The 24,186-nt window shown below is 55.2% G+C and overlaps 1 protein-coding gene across 4 annotated transcripts in view; it reads left to right on the top strand.

The window, feature by feature from the left end:
* The window catches only part of LOC118375740 (mothers against decapentaplegic homolog 1-like), a 36,549-nt gene that overhangs the window by 7,055 nt on the left and 5,308 nt on the right, over nt 1–24,186 (top strand). The gene's annotated exons all lie outside the window — the stretch shown is intronic.

The following is a 24,186-nucleotide window of genomic DNA, read 5'->3' as shown; positions in this document are numbered from 1 at the left end:
TAGAAATATTGGTGAGACTGTGGCTATGGCAACAGGGAAGACCCTTCCACTAGATGTTGGAACGTTGCTGCGGGGGGGGGGGGACATGCTTCCATTCTGCCACAAGAGCCTTCGTGCACTGACGTTGGGGGCGATTAGCCCTGGCTCGCAGTCGGCGTCCCAATTCATCCTAAAGGTGTTCGATGGGTTTGAGGTCAGGGCTCCATTTTGTTATTTTCCTCCGGGCTAAATCCTAGAGGAAAACCTGGTCCAGTCTGCTTTCCAACAGACACTGGGAGATGAATTCACCTTTCAGCAGGACAATAACCTAAAACACAAGGCCAAATATACATGGTAGTTGCAAAAAAAAGTAATTTCCCCCTTTACACTGAATCTCTGGTTCTCCTTTAGCTGCAATGACTCCAACCAACCACTTCCTGTAGTTATGGACCAACCAAACACTTCCTGTAGTTGTTGACCAGTCTATCATGTCTCTATGGAGGAGTTTACTGTAGCAGCAATGACTCCAACCAACCACTTCGTGTAGTTGTGGATCAGTCTCTCACATCGCTGTGGAGGAGTTTACTGTGGCAGCAATGACTCCAACCAAACACTTCCTGTAGTTGTGGACCAACCAAACACTTCCTGGAGTTGTGGACCAACCAAACACTTCCTGTAGTTATGGACCAACCAAACACTTCCTGGAGTTGTGGACCAACCAAACACTTCCTGGAGTTGTGGACCAACCAAACACTTCCTGGAGTTGTGGACCAACCAAACACTTCCTGGAGTTGTGGACCAACCAAACACTTCCTGTAGTTATGGACCAACCAAACACTTCCTGGAGTTGTGGACCAACCAAACACTTCCTGGAGTTGTGGACCAACCAAACACTTCCTGGAGTTGTGGACCAACCAAACACTTCCTGGAGTTGTGGACCAACCAAACACTTCCTGGAGTTGTGGACCAACCAAACACTTCCTGGAGTTGTGGACCAACCAAACACTTCCTGGAGTTGTGGACCAACCAAACACTTCCTGGAGTTGTGGACCAGTCTCTCACGTCGCTGTGGAGGAAGTTTGACACACAGTCTCTGCCACAACATCTCAATTGGGTCTGGACTTTGACTAAGGCTTCTATTAAGGCAAGTCGTCCAGGTCCTGAGGCAGCAAAGCATCCCCAAACCATCACACAACCACCACCACGCTGGACCCCAAACCATCACACTACCACCACCATGCTGACCCCAAACCATCACCTTACCACCACCATGCTGCCCCCAAACCATCACATTACCACCACCATGCTGACCCCAAACCATCACACTACCACCACCATGCTGACCCCAAACCATCACACTACCACCACCATGCTGACCCCAAACCATCACACTACCACCACCATGCTGACCCCAAACCATCACACAACCACCACCATGCTGACCCCAAACCATCACACTACCACCACCATGCTGACCCCAAACCATCACACTACCACCACCATGCTGACCCCAAACCATCACATTACCACCACCATGCTGCCCCCAAACCATCACACAACCACCATGCTGGACCCCAAACCATCACACAACCACCACCATGCTGACCCCAAACCATCACACAACCACCACCATGCTGACCCCAAACCATCACATTACCACCACCATGCTGCCCCCAAACCATCACACAACCACCATGCTGGACCCCAAACCATCACACAACCACCATGCTGGACCCCAAACCATCACACAACCACCACCATGCTGACCCCAAACCATCACACAACCACCACCATGCTGACCCCAAACCATCACACTACCACCACCATGCTGACCCCAAACCATCACACTACCACCACCATGCTGACCCCAAACCATCACACGACCACCACCATGCTGACCCCAAACCATCACACTACCACCACCATGCTGACCCCAAACCATCACACAACCACCACCATGCTGACCCCAAACCATCACACTACCACCACCATGCTGGACCCCAAACCATCACACTACCACCACCATGCTGGACCCCAAACCATCACACTACCACCACCATGCTGACCCCAAACCATCACACTACCACCACCATGCTGGACCCCAAACCATCACACAACCACCACCATGCTGACCCCAAACCATCACATTACCACCACCATGCTGACCCCAAACCATCACATTACCACCACCATGCTGACCCCAAACCATCACACCACCACCACCATGCTGACCCCAAACCATCACCACCACCACCATGCTGACCCCAAACCATCACACCACCACCATGCTGACCCCAAACCATCACACTACCACCACCATGCTGACCCCAAACCATCACACTACCACCACCATGCTGACCCCAAACCATCACACTACCACCACCATGCTGACCCCAAACCATCACATTACCACCACCATGCTGCCCCCAAACCATCACACAACCACCATGCTGGACCCCAAACCATCACACAACCACCACCATGCTGACCCCAAACCATCACACAACCACCACCATGCTGACCCCAAACCATCACATTACCACCACCATGCTGACCCCAAACCATCACACAACCACCACCATGCTGACCCCAAACCATCACACAACCACCATGCTGGACCCCAAACCATCACACAACCACCATGCTGGACCCCAAACCATCACACAACCACCACCATGCTGACCCCAAACCATCACACAACCACCACCATGCTGACCCCAAACCATCACATTACCACCACCATGCTGCCCCCAAACCATCACACAACCACCATGCTGGACCCCAAACCATCACACAACCACCATGCTGGACCCCAAACCATCACACAACCACCACCATGCTGACCCCAAACCATCACACAACCACCACCATGCTGACCCCAAACCATCACACTACCACCACCATGCTGACCCCAAACCATCACACTACCACCACCATGCTGGACCCCAAACCATCACACTACCACCACCATGCTGGACCCCAAACCATCACACTACCACCACCATGCTGGACCCCAAACCATCACACTACCACCACCATGCTGACCCCAAACCATCACACTACCACCACCATGCTGACCCCAAACCATCACACTACCACCACCATGCTGACCCCAAACCATCACACCACCACCACCATGCTGACCCCAAACCATCACACCACCACCATGCTGACCCCAAACCATCACACCACCACCATGCTGACCCCAAACCATCACACCACCACCACCATGCTGACCCCAAACCATCACACCACCACCACCATGCTGACCCCAAACCATCACACTACCACCACCATGCTGACCCCAAACCATCACACCACCACCACCATGCTGACCCCAAACCATCACACCACCACCATGCTGACCCCAAACCATCACACTACCACCACCATGCTGACCCCAAACCATCACACCACCACCATGCTGACCCCAAACCATCACACTACCACCACCATGCTGACCCCAAACCATCACACTACCACCACCATGCTGACCCCAAACCATCACACCACCACCATGCTGACCCCAAACCATCACACTACCACCACCATGCTGACCCCAAACCATCACACTACCACCACCATGCTGACCCCAAACCATCACACCACCACCATGCTGACCCCAAACCATCACACTACCACCACCATGCTGACCCCAAACCATCACACCACCACCACCATGCTGACCCCAAACCATCACACCACCACCACCATGCTGACCCCAAACCATCACACTACCACCACCATGCTGACCCCAAACCATCACACCACCACCACCATGCTGACCCCAAACCATCACACCACCACCACCATGCTGACCCCAAACCATCACACTACCACCATGCTGACCCCAAACCATCACACTACCACCACCATGCTGACTCCAAACCATCACACTACGACCATGCTGACCCCAAACCATCACCACCACCACCATGCTGACCCCAAACCATCACCATGCTGACCCCAAACCATCACACCACCACCACCATGCTGACCCCAAACCATCACACTACCACCACCATGCTGACCCCAAACCATCACACTACCACCACCATGCTGACCCCAAACATCACACCACCACCACCATGCTGACCCCAAACCATCACACCACCACCACCATGCTGACCCCAAACCATCACACTACCACCACCATGCTGACCCCAAACCATCACACTACCACCACCATGCTGACCCCAAACCATCACACTACCACCACCATGCTGACCCCAAACCATCACACCACCACCACCACCATGCTGACCCCAAACCATCACACCACCACCACCATGCTGACCCCAAACCATCACACCACCACCACCATGCTGACCCCAAACCATCACACCACCACCATGCTGACCCCAAACCATCACACTACCACCACCATGCTGACCCCAAACCATCACACTACCACCACCATGCTGACCCCAAACCATCACACTACCACCACCATGCTGACCCCAAACCATCACACCACCACCACCATGCTGACCCCAAACCATCACACCACCACCACCATGCTGACCCCAAACCATCACACTACCACCACCATGCTGACCCCAAACCATCACACTACCACCACCATGCTGACCCCAAACCATCACACTACCACCATCATGCTGACCCCAAACCATCACACCACCACCACCATGCTGACCCCAAACCATCACACTACCACCATGCTGACCCCAAACCATCACACCACCACCACCATGCTGACCCCAAACCATCACACTACCACCACCACCATGTTGACCCCAAACCATCACACTACCACCACCACCATGTTGACCCCAAACCATCACACTACCACCACCATGCTGACCCCAAACCATCACACCACCACCACCATGCTGACCCCAAACCATCACACTACCACCACCATGCTGACCCCAAACCATCACACTACCACCACCATGCTGACCCCAAACCACCACACCACCACCACCATGCTGACCCCAAACCATCACACTACCACAACCATGCTGACCCCAAACCATCACACTACCACCACCATGCTGACCCCAAACCATCACATTACCACCACCACCATGCTGACCCCAAACCATCACACTACCACCACCATGCTGACCCCAAACCATCACACCACCACCACCATGCTGACCCCAAACCATCACACTACCACCACCATGCTGACCCCAAACCATCACACCACCACCACCATGCTGACCCCAAACCATCACACCACCACCACCATGCTGACCCCAAACCATCACACCACCACCACCATGCTGACCCCAAACCATCACACCACCACCACCATGCTGACCCCAAACCATCACACCACCACCACCATGCTGACCCCAAACCATCACACTACCACCACCATGCTGACCCCAAACCATCACACCACCACCACCATGCTGACCCCAAACCATCACACTACCACCACCATGCTGACCCCAAACCATCACACTACCACCACCATGCTGACCCCAAACCATCACACTACCACCACCATGCTGACCCCAAACCATCACACTACCACCACCATGCTGACCCCAAACCATCACACTACCACCACCACCATGCTGACCCCAAACCATCACACTACCACCACCATGCTGACCCCAAACCATCACATTACCACCACCACCATGCTGACCCCAAACCATCACACTACCACCACCATGCTGACCCCAAACCATCACACCACCACCACCATGCTGACCCCAAACCATCACACCACCACCACCATGCTGACCCCAAACCATCACACTACCACCATGCTGACCCCAAACCATCACACTACCACCACCATGCTGACCCCAAACCATCACACTACCACCATGCTGACCCCAAACCATCACACTACCACCACCATGCTGACCCCAAACCATCACACTACCACCACCATGCTGACCCCAAACCATCACACTACCACCACCATGCTGACCCCAAACCATCACACTACCACCACCATGCTGACCCCAAACCATCACACTACCACCACCATGCTGACCCCAAACCATCACACCACCACCACCATGCTGACCCCAAACCATCACACTACCACCATGCTGACCCCAAACCATCACACCACCACCACCATGCTGACCCCAAACCATCACACTACCACCACCACCATGCTGACCCCAAACCATCACACTACCACCACCACCATGTTGACCCCAAACCATCACACTACCACCACCACCATGTTGACCCCAAACCATCACACTACCACCACCATGCTGACCCCAAACCATCACACCACCACCACCATGCTGACCCCAAACCATCACACTACCACCACCATGCTGACCCCAAACCATCACCACCACCATGCTAGACCCCAAACCATCACACTACCACCACCATGCTGCACCCCAAACCACCACACCACCACCACCATGCTGACCCCAAACCATCACACTACCACAACCATGCTGACCCCAAACCATCACACTACCACCACCATGCTGACCCCAAACCATCACATTACCACCACCACCATGCTGACCCCAAACCATCACACTACCACCACCATGCTGACCCCAAACCATCACACCACCACCACCATGCTGACCCCAAACCATCACACTACCACCACCATGCTGACCCCAAACCATCACACCACCACCACCATGCTGACCCCAAACCATCACACCACCACCACCATGCTGACCCCAAACCATCACACCACCACCACCATGCTGACCCCAAACCATCACACCACCACCACCATGCTGACCCCAAACCATCACACTACCACCACCATGCTGACCCCAAACCATCACACCACCACCACCATGCTGACCCCAAACCATCACACCACCACCACCATGCTGACCCCAAACCATCACACCACCACCACCATGCTGACCCCAAACCATCACACCACCACCACCATGCTGACCCCAAACCATCACACCACCACCACCATGCTGACCCCAAACCATCACACTACCACCACCATGCTGACCCCAAACCATCACACTACCACCACCATGCTGACCCCAAACCATCACACTACCACCACCACCATGCTGACCCCAAACCATCACACCACCACCACCATGCTGGACCCCAAACCATCACACTACCACCACCATGCTGACCCCAAACCATCACACTACCACCACCATGCTGACCCCAAACCATCACACTACCACCACCATGCTGACCCCAAACCATCCCACTACCACCACCATGCTGACCCCAAACCATCACACTACCACCACCATGCTGGACCCCAAACCATCACACTACCACCACCATGCTGACCCCAAACCATCACACTACCACCACCATGCTGACCCCAAACCATCACACTACCACCACCATGCTGACCCCAAACCATCACACCACCACCACCATGCTGACCCCAAACCATCACACCACCACCACCATGCTGACCCCAAACCATCACACTACCACCATCCTGACCCCAAACCATCACACCACCACCACCATGCTGACCCCAAACCACCACACCACCACCACCATGCTGACCCCAAACCATCACACCACCACCACCATGCTGACCCCAAACCATCACACTACCACCACCATGCTGACCCCAAACCATCACACTACCACCACCACCATGCTGACCCCAAACCATCACACTACCACCACCACCATGCTGACCCCAAACCATCACACTACCACCACCATGCTGACCCCAAACCATCACACTTCCACCACCATGCTGACCCCAAACCATCACACTACCACCACCATGCTGACCCCAAACCATCACACTACCACCACCATGCTGACCCCAAACCATCACACCACCACCACCATGCTGACCCCAAACCATCACACCACCACCATGCTGACCCCAAACCATCACACTACCACCACCATGCTGACCCCAAACCATCACACTACCACCACCATGCTGACCCCAAACCATCACACCACCACCACCATGCTGGACCCCAAACCATCACACTACCACCACCATGCTGACCCCAAACCATCACACTACCACCACCACCATGCTGACCCCAAACCATCACACTACCACCACCACCATGCTGACCCCAAACCATCACACCACCACCACCATGCTGACCCCAAACCATCACACTACCACCACCATGCTGACCCCAAACCATCACACTACCACCACCATGCTGACCCCAAACCATCACACCACCACCACCATGCTGACCCCAAACCATCACACTACCACCACCATGCTGACCCCAAACCATCACACTACCACCACCATGCTGGACCCCAAACCATCACACTACCACCACCATGCTGGACCCCAAACCATCACACTACCACCACCATGCTGACCCCAAACCATCACACTACCACCACCATGCTGACCCCAAACCATCACACTACCACCACCATGCTGACCCCAAACCATCACACTACCACCACCATGCTGACCCCAAACCATCACACCACCACCACCAAGCTGACCCCAAACCATCACACTACCACCACCATGCTGACCCCAAACCATCACACCACCACCATGCTGACCCCAAACCATCACACTACCACCACCATGCTGACCCCAAACCATCACACTACCACAACCATGCTGACCCCAAACCATCACACTACCACCACCATGCTGACCCCAAACCATCACATTACCACCACCACCATGCTGACCCCAAACCATCACACTACCACCACCATGCTGACCCCAAACCATCACACCACCACCACCATGCTGACTCCAAACCATCACACTACCACCACCATGCTGACCCCAAACCATCACACTACCACCACCATGCTGACGCCAAACCATCACACTACCACCACCATGCTGACCCCAAACCATCACACTACCACCACCATGCTGACCCCAAACCACCACCACCATGCTGACCCCAAACCATCACACCACCACCATGCTGACCCCAAACCATCACACCACCACCACCATGCTGACCCCAAACCATCACACTACCACCACCATGCTGACCCCAAACCATCACACTACCACCACCATGCTGACCCCAAACCATCACACCACCACCACCATGCTGACCCCAAACCATCACACCACCACCACCATGCTGACCCCAAACCATCACACCACCACCACCATGCTGACCCCAAACCATCACACTACCACCACCATGCTGACCCCAAACCATCACACTACCACCACCATGCTGACCCCAAACCATCACACTACCACCATCATGCTGACCCCAAACCATCACACCACCACCACCATGCTGACCCCAAACCATCACACTACCACCACCATGCTGACCCCAAACCATCACACCACCACCACCATGCTGACCCCAAACCATCACACTACCACCACCACCACCATGTTGACCCCAAACCATCACACTACCACCACCACCATGTTGACCCCAAACCATCACACTACCACCACCACCATGTTGACCCCAAACCATCACACCACCACCACCATGCTGACCCCAAACCATCACACTACCACCATGCTGACCCCAAACCATCACACTACCACCACCATGCTGACCCCAAACCATCACACCACCACCACCATGCTGACCCCAAACCATCACACCACCACCACCATGCTGACCCCAAACCATCACACTACCACCACCATGCTGACCCCAAACCATCACATTACCACCACCACCATGCTGACCCCAAACCATCACACTACCACCACCATGCTGACCCCAAACCATCACACCACCACCACCATGCTGACCCCAAACCATCACACTACCACCATGCTGACCCCAAACCATCACACTACCACCACCATGCTGACCCCAAACCATCACACTACCACCATGCTGACCCCAAACCATCACACTACCACCACCATGCTGACCCCAAACCATCACACTACCACCACCATGCTGACCCCAAACCATCACACTACCACCACCATGCTGACCCCAAACCATCACACTACCACCACCATGCTGACCCCAAACCATCACACCACCACCACCATGCTGACCCCAAACCATCACACTACCACCACCACCATGCTGACCCCAAACCATCACACCACCACCACCATGCTGACCCCAAACCATCACACTACCACCACCATGCTGGACCCCAAACCATCACACCACCACCATGCTGACCCCAAACCATCACACTACCACCACCATGCTGACCCCAAACCATCACACTACCACCACCATGCTGACCCCAAACCATCACACCACCACCACCATGCTGACCCCAAACCATCACACCACCACCACCATGCTGACCCCAAACCATCACACTACCACCACCATGCTGACCCCAAACCATCACACTACCACCACCATGCTGACCCCAAACCATCACACTACCACCACCATGCTGACCCCAAACCATCACACCACCACCATGCTGACCCCAAACCATCACACTACCACCATGCTGACCCCAAACCATCACACCACCACCACCATGCTGACCCCAAACCATCACACTACCACCACCACCATGTTGACCCCAAACCATCACACTACCACCACCACCATGTTGACCCCAAACCATCACACTACCACCACCATGCTGACCCCAAACCATCACACCACCACCACCATGCTGACCCCAAACCATCACACTACCACCACCATGCTGACCCCAAACCATCACACTACCACCACCATGCTGACCCCAAACCATCACACTACCACCACCATGCTGACCCCAAACCACCACACCACCACCACCATGCTGACCCCAAACCATCACACTACCACAACCATGCTGACCCCAAACCATCACACTACCACCACCATGCTGACCCCAAACCATCACATTACCACCACCACCATGCTGACCCCAAACCATCACACTACCACCACCATGCTGACCCCAAACCATCACACCACCACCACCATGCTGACCCCAAACCATCACACTACCACCACCATGCTGACCCCAAACCATCACACCACCACCACCATGCTGACCCCAAACCATCACACCACCACCACCATGCTGACCCCAAACCATCACACTACCACCACCATGCTGACCCCAAACCATCACACTACCACCACCATGCTGACCCCAAACCATCACACTACCACCACCACCATGCTGACCCCAAACCATCACACTACCACCACCATGCTGACCCCAAACCATCACATTACCACCACCACCATGCTGACCCCAAACCATCACACTACCACCACCATGCTGACCCCAAACCATCACACTACCACCACCATGCTGACCCCAAACCATCACACCACCACCACCATGCTGACCCCAAACCATCACACTACCACCATGCTGACCCCAAACCATCACACTACCACCACCATGCTGACCCCAAACCATCACACTACCACCATGCTGACCCCAAACCATCACACTACCACCACCATGCTGACCCCAAACCATCACACTACCACCACCATGCTGACCCCAAACCATCACACTACCACCACCATGCTGACCCCAAACCATCACACTACCACCACCACCATGCTGACCCCAAACCATCACACTACCACCACCATGCTGACCCCAAACCATCACACTACCACCACCATGCTGACCCCAAACCATCACACCACCACCATGCTGACCCCAAACCATCACACCACCACCACCATGCTGACCCCAAACCATCACACTACCACCATCACCATGCTGACCCCAAACCATCACACCACCACCACCATGCTGATGTCAAACCATCACACTACCACCACCATGCTGACCCCAAACCATCACACCACCACCACCATGCTGACCCCAAACCATCACACCACCACCATGCTGACCCCAAACCATCACACCACCACCATGCTGACCCCAAACCATCACACTACCACCACCATGCTGACCCCAAACCATCACACTACCACCACCATGCTGACCCCAAACCATCACACCACCACCACCATGCTGGACCCCAAACCATCACACTACCACCACCATGCTGGACCCCAAACCATCACACTACCACCACCATGCTGACCCCAAACCATCACACTACCACCACCATGCTGACCCCAAACCATCCCACTACCACCACCATGCTGACCCCAAACCATCCCACTACCACCACCATGCTGACCCCAAACCATCACACTACCACCACCATGCTGACCCCAAACCATCACACTACCACCACCATGCTGACCCCAAACCATCCCACTACCACCACCATGCTGACTCCAAACCATCACACCACCACCACCATGCTGACTCCAAACCATCACACTACCACCACCATGCTGACCCCAAACCATCACACCACCACCACCATGCTGACCCCAAACCATCACACCACCACCACCATGCTGACCCCAAACCATCACACTACCACCACCATGCTGACCCCAAACCATCACACCACCACCATGCTGACCCCAAACCATCACACCACCACCACCATGCTGACTCCAAACCATCACACCACCACCACCATGACCCCAAACCATCACACAACCACCACCATGCTGACTCCAAACCATCACACCACCACCACCATGCTGACTCCAAACCATCACACCACCACCACCATGACCCCAAACCATCACACTACCACCACCATGCTGACCCCAAACCATCACACCACCACCATGCTGACCCCAAACCATCACACTACCACCACCATGCTGACCCCAAACCATCACACCACCACCATCCTGACCCCAAACCATCACACCACCACCACCATGCTGACCCCAAACCATCACACTACCACCACCATGCTGACCCCAAACCATCACACTACCACCACCATGCTGACCCCAAACCATCACACCACCACCACCATGCTGACCCCAAACCATCACACCACCACCATGCTGACCCCAAACCATCACACTACCACCACCATGCTGACCCCAAACCATCACACCACCACCACCATGCTGGACCCCAAACCATCACACTACCACCACCATGCTGACCCCAAACCATCACACTACTACCACCACCATGCTGACCCCAAACCATCACACTACTACCACCACCATGCTGACCCCAAACCATCACACTACCACCACCACCATGCTGACCCCAAACCATCACACCACCACCACCATGCTGACCCCAAACCATCACACTACCACCACCATGCTGACCCCAAACCATCACACTACCACCACCATGCTGACCCCAAACCATCACACAACCACCATGCTGACCCCAAACCATCACACTACCACCACCATCCTGACCCCAAACCATCACACTACCACCACCATGCTGACCCCAAACCATCACACCACCACCACCATGCTGACCCCAAACCATCACCACCACCACCATGCTGGACCCCAAACCATCACACTACCACCACCATGCTGGACCCCAAACCATCACACCACCACCACCATGCTGACCCCAAACCATCACACTACCACCATGCTGACCCCAAACCATCACACTACCACCATGCTGGACCCCAAACCATCACACCACCACCACCATGCTGACCCCAAACCATCACACTACCACCATGCTGACCCCAATCCATCACACTACCACCACCATGCTGACCCCAAACCATCACACCACCACCACCATGCTGACCCCAAACCATCACACCACCACCACCATGCTGACCCCAAACCATCACACTACCACCACCATGCTGACCCCAAACCATCACATTACCACCACCATGCTCACCCCAAACCATCACACTACCACCACCAGGCTGACCCCAAACCATCACACCACCACCACCATGCTGACCCCAAACCATCACCCCACCACCACCATGCTGACCCCAAACCATCACACTACCACCACCATGCTGACCCCAAACCATCACACTACCACCATGCTGACCCCAAACCATCACACTACCACCACCATGCTGACCCCAAACCATCACACTACCACCACCATGCTGACCCCAAACCATCACACTACCACCACCACCATGCTGACCCCAAACCATCACACTACCACCACCATGCTGACCCCAAACCATCACATTACCACCACCATGCTGACCCCAAACCATCACACTACCACCACCATGCTGACCCCAAACCATCACACTACCACCACCATGCTGACCCCAAACCATCACACTACCACCACCATGCTGACCCCAAACCATCACACTACCACCGTCACCATGCTGACCCCAAACCATCACACTACCACCGTCACCATGCTGACCCCAAACCATCACACTACCACCGTCACCATGCTGACCCCAAACCATCACACTACCACCACCATGCTGACCCCAAACCATCACACTACCACCACCATGCTGACCCCAAACCATCACACCACCACCACCATGCTGACCCCAAACCATCACACTACCACCATGCTGACCCCAAACCATCACACTACCACCACCATGCTGACCCCAAACCATCACACTACCACCACCATGCTGACCCCAAACCATCACACTACCACCACCATGCTGGACCCCAAACCATCACACTACCACCACCATGCTGGACCCCAAACCATCACACTACCACCACCATGCTGACCCCAAACCATCACACTACCACCACCATGCGGACCCCAAACCATCCCACTACCACCATCATGCTGACCCCAAACCATCACACCACCACCACCATGCTGACCCCAAACCATCACACTACCACCACCATGCTGACCCCAAACCATCACACCACCACCACCATGCTGACCCCAAACCATCACACTACCACCACCATGCTGACCCCAAACCATCACACTCCACCATGCTGGACCCCAAACCATCACACTACCCCCCCCATGCTGGACCCCAAACCACCACACCACCACCCCCATGCTGACCCCAAACCATCACACTACCACCATGCTGGACCCCAAACCATCACACTACCACCACCATGCTGACCCCAAACCATCCCACTACCACCATCATGCTGACCCCAAACCATCACACTACCACCACCATGCTGGACCCCAAACCATCACACTACCACCACCATGCTGGACCCCAAACCATCACACTACCACCACCATGCTGACTCCAAACCATCACACCACCACCACCATGCTGACTCCAAACCATCACACCACCACCACCATGCTGACCCCAAACCATCACACTACCACCACCATGCTGACCCCAAACCATCACACTACCACCATGCTGGACCCCAAACCATCACACCACCACCACCATGCTGACCCCAAACCATCACACCACCACCACCATGCTGACCCCAAACCATCACACCACCACCACCATGCTGACCCCAAACCATCACACTACCACCACCATGCTGACCCCAAACCATCACACCACCACCACCATGCTGACCCCAAACCATCACACTACCACCACCATGCTGACCCCAAACCATCACACTACCACCACCACCATGCTGACCCCAAACCATCACACTACCACCACCATGCTGACCCCAAACCATCACACCACCACCACCATGCTGGACCCCAAACCATCACACTACCACCACCATGCTGGACCCCAAACCATCACACTACCACCACCACCATGCTGACCCCAAACCATCACACTACCACCACCATGCTGGACCCCAAACCATCACACTACCACCACCACCATGCTGACCCCAAACCATCACACTACCACCACCATGCTGACCCCAAACCATCACATTACCACCACCACCATGCTGACCCCAAACCATCACACTACCACCACCATGCTGACCCCAAACCATCACACCACCACCACCATGCTGACCCCAAACCATCACACTACCACCATGCTGACCCCAAACCATCACACTACCACCATGCTGACCCCAAACCATCACACTACCACCACCATGCTGACCCCAAACCATCACACTACCACCATGCTGACCCCAAACCATCACACTACCACCACCATGCTGACCCCAAACCATCACACTACCACCACCATGCTGACCCCAAACCATCACACTACCACCACCATGCTGACCCCAAACCATCACACTACCACCACCATGCTGACCCCAAACCATCACACTACCACCACCATGCTGACCCCAAACCATCACACCACCACCATGCTGACCCCAAACCATCACACCACCACCACCATGCTGACCCCAAACCATCACACTACCACCATCACCATGCTGACCCCAAACCATCACAACCACCACCATGCTGACCCCAAACCATCACACTACCACCACCATGCTGATGTCAAACCATCACACCACCACCACCATGCTGACCCCAAACCATCACACTACCACCACGCTGACCCCAAACCATCACACTACCACCACCATGCTGACCCCAAACCATCACACTACCACCACCATGCTGACCCCAAACCATCACACCACCACCACCATGCTGGACCCCAAACCATCACACTACCACCACCATGCTGGACCCCAAACCATCACACTACCACCACCATGCTGACCCCAAACCATCACACTACCACCACCATGCTGACCCCAAACCATCCCACTACCACCACCATGCTGACCCCAAACCATCGCACTGCTGGACCCCAAACCATCACACCACCACCATGCTGACCCCAAACCATCACACCACCACCACCATGCTGACCCCAAACCATCACACTACCACCACCATGCTGACCCCAAACCATCACACTACCACCACCATGCTGACCCCAAACCATCACACTACCACCACCATGCTGACCCCAAACCATCACAATACCACCACCATGCTGACTCCAAACCATCACACCACCACCACCATGCTGACCCCAAACCATCACACTACCACCACCATGCTGACCCCAAACCATCACACTACCACCATCCTGACCCCAAACCATCACACCACCACCACCATGCTGACCCCAAACCATCACACCACCACCATGCTGACAAACCATCACACCACCACCACCATGCTGGACCCCAAACCATCACACCACCACCACCATGCTGACCCCAAACCATCACACTACCACCACCACCATGCTGACCCCAAACCATCACACCACCACCACCATGCTGACCCCAAACCATCACACCACCACCACCATGCTGACCCCAAACCATCACACTACCACCACCATGCTGACCCCAAACCATCACACTACCACCACCATGCTGACCCCAAACCATCACACTACCACCACCATGCTGACCCCAAACCATCACACTACCACCACCATGCTGACCCCAAACCATCACACTACCACCACCATGCTGACCCCAAACCATCACACTACCACCACCATGCTGACCCCAAACCATCACACTACCACCACCATGCTGACCCCAAACCATCACACTACCACCACCATGCTGACTCCAAACCATCACACCACCACCACCATGCTGGACCCCAAACCATCACACTACCACCACCATGCTGGACCCCAAACCATCACACTACTACCACCACCATGCTGACCCCAAACCATCACACTACCACCACCACCATGCTGACCCCAAACCATCACACCACCACCACCATGCTGACCCCAAACCATCACACTACCACCACCATGCTGACCCCAAACCATCACACTACCACCACCATGCTGACCCCAAACCATCACACTACCACCACCATGCTGACCCCAAACCATCACACTACCACCACCATGCTGACCCCAAACCATCACACTACCACCACCATGCTGACCCCAATCCATCACACCACCCCCACCATGCTGACCCCAAACCATCACCACCACCACCATGCTGGACCCCAAACCATCACACTACCACCACCATGCTGACCCCAAACCATCACACCACCACCACCATGCTGACCCCAAACCATCACACTACCACCATGCTGACCCCAAACCATCACACTACCACCATGCTGGACCCCAAACCATCACACTACCACCATGCTGACCCCAAACCATCACACCACCACCACCATGCTGACCCCAAACCATCACACCACCACCACCATGCTGACCCCAAACCATCACACTACCACCACCACCATGCTGACCCCAAACCATCACACTACCACCACCACGATGCTGACCCCAAACCACCACCATGCTGACCCCAAACCATCACACCACCACCACCATGCTGACCCCAAACCATCACACTACCACCACCATGCTGACCCCAAACCATCACACTACCACCACCATGCTGACCCCAAACCATCACACTACCACCACCATGCTGACCCCAAACCATCACACTACCACCACCACCATGCTGACCCCAAACCATCACACTACCACCACCATGCTGACCCCAAACCATCACATTACCACCACCACCATGCTGACCCCAAACCATCACACTACCACCACCATGCTGACCCCAAACCATCACACCACCACCACCATGCTGACCCCAAACCATCACACTACCACCATGCTGACCCCAAACCATCACACTACCACCACCATGCTGACCCCAAACCATCACACTACCACCATGCTGACCCCAAACCATCACACTACCACCACCATGCTGACCCCAAACCATCACACTACCACCACCATGCTGACCCCAAACCATCACACTACCACCACCACCATGCTGACCCCAAACCATCACACTACCACCACCACCATGCTGACCCCAAACCATCACACTACCACCACCATGCTGACCCCAAACCATCACACTACCACCACCATGCTGACCCCAAACCATCACACTACCACCACCATGCTGACCCCAAACCATCACACTACCACCACCATGCTGACCCCAAACCATCACACACCCACCACCATGCTGACCCCAAACCATCACACTACCACCACCATGCTGACCCCAAACCATCACACTACCACCGTCACCATGCTGACCCCAAACCATCACACTACACCACCATGCTGACCCCAAACCATCACACTACCACCACCATGCTGACCCCAAACCATCACACCACCACCACCATGCTGACCCCAAACCATCACACTACCACCATGCTGACCCCAAACCATCACACTACCACCACCATGCTGACCCCAAACCATCACACTACCACCACCATGCTGACCCCAAACCATCACACTACCACCACCATGCTGGACCCCAAACCATCACACTACCACCACCATGCTGGACCCCAAACCATCACACTACCACCACCATGCTGACCCCAAACCATCACACTACCACCACCATGCTGACCCCAAACCATCCCACTACCACCACCATGCTGACCCCAAACCATCACACCACCACCACCATGCTGACCCCAAACCATCACACTACCACCACCATGCTGACCCCAAACCATCCCACTACCACCCCCATGCTGACCCCAAACCATCACACTACCACCACCATGCTGGACCCCAAACCATCACACTACCACCACCATGCTGGACCCCAAACCATCACACTACCACCACCATGCTGACTCCAAACCATCACACCACCACCACCATGCTGACCCCAAACCATCACACTACCACCACCATGCTGACTCCAAACCATCACACCACCACCACCATGCTGACCCCAAACCATCACACTACCACCATGCTGACCCCAAACCATCACACCACCACCACCATGCTGACCCCAAACCATCACACCACCACCACCATGCTGACCCCAAACCATCACACTACCACCACCATGCTGACCCCAAACCATCACACTACCACCACCATGCTGACCCCAAACCATCACACTACCACCACCACCATGCTGACCCCAAACCATCACACTACCACCACCATGCTGACCCCAAACCATCACATTACCACCACCACCATGCTGACCCCAAACCATCACACTACCACCACCATGCTGACCCCAAACCATCACACCACCACCACCATGCTGACCCCAAACCATCACACTACCACCATGCTGACCCCAAACCATCACACTACCACCACCATGCTGACCCCAAACCATCACACTACCACCATGCTGACCCCAAACCATCACACTACCACCACCACCATGCTGACCCCAAACCATCACACTACCACCACCATGCTGACCCCAAACCATCACACTACCACCACCACCATGCTGACCCCAAACCATCACACTACCACCACCACCATGCTGACCCCAAACCATCACACTACCACCACCATGCTGACCCCAAACCATCACACTACCACCACCATGCTGACCCCAAACCATCACACCACCACCATGCTGACCCCAAACCATCACACTACCACCACCATGCTGACCCCAAACCATCACACCACCACCACCATGCTGACCCCAAACCATCACACTACCACCACCATGCTGACCCCAAACCATCACACCACCACCACCATGCTGACCCCAAACCATCACACTACCACCACCATGCTGACCCCAAACCATCACACTACCACCACCATGCTGACCCCAAACCATCACACCACCACCACCATGCTGACCCCAAACCATCACACTACCACCATGCTGACCCCAAACCATCACACTACCACCACCATGCTGACCCCAAACCATCACACTACCACCACCATGCTGACCCCAAACCATCACACTACCACCACCATGCTGGACCCCAAACCATCACACTACCACCACCATGCTGACCCCAAACCATCACACTACCACCACCATGCTGACCCCAAACCATCACACTACCACCACCATGCTGACCCCAAACCATCCCACTACCACCACCATGCTGACCCCAAACCATCACACTACCACCACCATGCTGACCCCAAACCATCACACTACCACCACCATGCTGGACCCCAAACCATCACACTACCACCACCATGCTGACCCCAAACCATCCCACTACCACCACCATGCTGACCCCAAACCATCACACTACCACCACCATGCTGACCCCAAACCATCACACTACCACCACCATGCTGACCCCAAACCATCACACCACCACCATGCTGACCCCAAACCATCACACCACCACCACCATGCTGACCCCAAACCATCACACTACCACCACCATGCTGACCCCAAACCATCACACCACCACCATGCTGACCCCAAACCATCACACCACCACCATGCTGGACCCCAAACCATCACACCACCACCACCATGCTGACCCCAAACCATCACACCACCACCACCATGCTGACCCCAAACCATCACACTACCACCACCATGCTGACCCCAAACCACCACACCACCACCACCATGCTGACCCCAAACCATCACACTACCACCACCATGCTGACCCCAAACCATCACACTACCACCATGCTGACCCCAAACCATCACACCACCACCATGCTGACCCCAAACCATCACACTACCACCACCATGCTGACCCCAAACCATCACACCACCACCATGCTGACCCCAAACCACCACACTACCACCACCATGCTGACCCCAAACCATCACACCACCACCATGCTGACCCCAAACCATCACACTACCACCACCATGCTGACCCCAAACCATCACACCACCACCATGCTGACCCCAAACCATCACACCACCACCACCATGCTGGACCCCAAACCATCACACCACCACCATGCTGACCCCAAACCATCACACCACCACCACCATGCTGACCCCAAACCATCACACCACCACCATGCTGACCCCAAACCATCACACCACCACCACCATGCTGACCCCAAACCATCACACTACCACCACCATGCTGACCCCAAACCATCACCACCACCACCACCATGACCCCAAACCATCACACCACCACCACCATGCTGACCCCAAACCACCACACCACCACCACCATGCTGACCCCAAACCATCACACCACCACCACCATGCTGACCCCAAACCATCACACTACCACCACCATGCTGACCCCAAACCATCACACTACCACCATGCTGACCCCAAACCATCACACCACCACCATGCTGACCCCAAACCATCACACTACCACCACCATGCTGACCCCAAACCATCACACCACCACCATGCTGACCCCAAACCATCACACTACCACCACCATGCTGACCCCAAACCATCACACCACCACCATGCTGACCCCAAACCATCACACCACCACCACCATGCTGGACCCCAAACCATCACACCACCACCATGCTGACCCCAAACCACCACACTACCACCACCATGCTGACCCCAAACCATCACACCACCACCATGCTGACCCCAAACCATCACACTACCACCACCATGCTGACCCCAAACCATCACACCACCACCATGCTGACCCCAAACCATCACACTACCACCACCATGCTGACCCCAAACCATCACACCACCACCATGCTGACCCCAAACCATCACACCACCACCACCATGCTGGACCCCAAACCATCACACTACCACCACCATGCTGACCCCAAACCATCACACCACCACCACCATGCTGACCCCAAACCATCACACTACCACCACCATGCTGACCCCAAACCTTCACACTACCACCACCATGCTGGCCTCAACCCATCACACTACCACCACCATGCTGACCCCAAACCATCACACTACCACCACCATGCTGGACCCAAACCATCACACCACCACCATGCTGACCCCAAACCATCACACCACCACCATGCTGACCCCAAACCATCACACTACCACCACCATGCTGACCCCAAACCATCACACCACCACCACCATGCTGACCCCAAACCATCACACTACCACCACCATGCTGACCCCATACCATCACACTACCACCACCATGCTGACCCCAAACCATCACACTACCACCACCATGCTGACCCCAAACCATCACACTACCACCACCATGCTGACCCCAAACCATCACACTACCACCACCATGCTGACCCCAAACCATCACACTACCACCACCATGCTGACCCCAAACCATCACACACCACCACCATGCTGACCCCAAACCATCACACCACCACCATGCTGACCCCAAACCATCACACTACCACCACCATGCTGACCCCAAACCATCACACCACCACCACCATGCTGACCCCAAACCATCACACTACCACCACCATGCTGGACCCCAAACCATCACACTACCACCACCATGCTGACCCCAAACCACCACACTACCACCACCATGCTGACCCAAACCATCACACTACCACCACCATGCTGACCCCAAACCATCACACTACCACCACCATGCTGACCCCAAACCATCACACTACCACCACCATGCTGACCCCAAACCATCACACTACCACCACCATGCTGACCCCAAACCATCAAACTACCACCACCATGCTGACCCCAAACCACCACACCACCACCACCATGCTGACCCCAAACCATCACACCACCACCATGCTGACCCCAAACCATCACACTACCACCACCATGCTGACCCCAAACCATCACACTACCACCACCATGCTGACCCCAAACCATCACACTACCACCACCATGCTGACCCCAAACCATCACACTACCACCACCATGCTGACTCCAAACCATCACACCACCACCACCATGCTGACCCCAAACCATCACACTACCACCACCATGCTGACCCCAAACCATCACACTACCACCACCATGCTGACCCCAAACCATCACACTACCACCACCATGCTGACCCCAAACCATCACACCACCACCATGCTGACCCCAAACCATCACACTACCACCACCATGCTGACCCCAAACCATCACACTACCACCACCATGCTGACCCCAAACCATCACACTACCACCACCATGCTGACCCCAAACCATCACACCACCACCACCATGCTGACCCCAAACCATCACCATGCTGACCCCAAACCACCACACTACCACCACCATGCTGACCCCAAACCATCACCACCACCATGCTGACCCCAAACCATCACCACCACCACCACCACCATGCTGACCCCAAACCATCACACTACCACCACCATGCTGACCCCAAACCACCACACTACCACCACCATGCTGGACCCCAAACCATCACACTACCACCACCATGCTGACCCCAAACCATCACACCACCACCATGCTGACCCCAAACCATCACACTACCACCATGCTGACCCCAAACCATCACACCACCACCATGCTGACCCCAAACCATCACCACCATCACCATGCTGACCCCAAACCATCACCACCACCATCACCACCACCACCACCATGCTGACCCCAAACCATCACACTACCACCACCATGCTGACCCCAAACCATCACACCACCACCACCATGCTGACCCCAAACCATCACACCACCACCACCATGCTGACCCCAAACCATCACACCACCACCACCATGCTGACCCCAAACCATCACCACCACCACCACCATGCTGACCCCAAACCATCACACTACCACCACCATGCTGACCCCAAACCATCACACCACCACCACCATGCTGACCCCAAACCATCACACCACCACCACCATGCTGACCCCAAACCATCACACTACCACCACCATGCTGACCCCAAACCATCACACCACCACCACCATGCTGGACCCCAAACCATCACACCACCACCAT

Source organism: Oncorhynchus keta, chromosome 35 (assembly GCF_023373465.1).
Source record: "Oncorhynchus keta strain PuntledgeMale-10-30-2019 chromosome 35, Oket_V2, whole genome shotgun sequence".
Lineage (NCBI taxonomy): Eukaryota > Metazoa > Chordata > Actinopteri > Salmoniformes > Salmonidae > Oncorhynchus > Oncorhynchus keta.
This window is presented reverse-complemented; position numbering and strand designations above follow the sequence as displayed.